Source organism: Suncus etruscus, chromosome 18, assembly GCF_024139225.1.
Source record: "Suncus etruscus isolate mSunEtr1 chromosome 18, mSunEtr1.pri.cur, whole genome shotgun sequence".
Lineage (NCBI taxonomy): Eukaryota > Metazoa > Chordata > Mammalia > Eulipotyphla > Soricidae > Suncus > Suncus etruscus.
Genome location: NC_064865.1, coordinates 3,152,909 through 3,153,887, shown reverse-complemented (window position 1 = coordinate 3,153,887; position 979 = coordinate 3,152,909).

Sequence of the window (979 nt, the reverse complement as noted above, 5' to 3'; positions counted from 1 at the left end):
CATCCAGGCTGGTCTATAACATCACCTGGAAGCAATCCTCTACCAAGGAAGACCTACACTGCTCAGACTTCGACCTGCTCAAAAGAGACTTCCCTTAACACTGAGAAGACTTAACAACAACAATGACCTGCTTACAGGACAGGGCTCCCTGCATTGCCCTTTGATTGTGAGGTAAAAGGAGAGGATGCTCCACATCCTGACTTCAATGTAAGATATGCAGATTCCAGGATCTTTATATAGAAACATGATACCAACAACAGAGACTGTGAAAAATAAAAGTGTGTTGGCACTACAGACAATGTCTTGGATTGGACGATCTAGCTTGCCTGGAGCCTAGACTTGGTCTTGTACCAGGAAACTTCAGGGGTCTGGTCTCTTTGTACTTAGGCCAACGTTATTTCTTTCCATGTCCCTCATATTTTGGTGGGCCTATGCAAACAACAATTGCCACTCTAACACCATTTTTACTGTGCTCCTTTGACTCTAATCCTTAAAAAGAACTCACTTAAAATTTGAGGTTAACTTAAGCTAATATGCATGTATATGGAAATGTAAGAAAATACTATGCCTGTAATGTTTAAGGAGTTACGTAAGTTTTATGGCTTTAGATTGCCATGTGTACTGTTAAGAAATATTATAATGTGTTACAATCTGGGGACTTGAGGGACAAAGTAATTGTACATGGATTCTGTCTTATTTATCTTAATGTTCTTTGGCTGAAATTTCAAAGTTAAGATATCAGCAAGGGGGGCCGGGCGGTGGCGCTTAAGGTGCCTGCCTTGCCTGCGCTGCCTTGGACGGACCGTGGTTCGATCCCCCGGGTCCCATATGGTCCCCCAAGCCAGGAGCAATCTGAGCGCGTAGCCAGGAGTAACCCCTGAACTGGGTGTGGCCCAAAAACCAAAAAAAAAAAAAAAAAAAAAAAAAAAAAAAAGATATCAGCAAGGGGACTTCTGAGAATTATGTTATGGGTGATTGT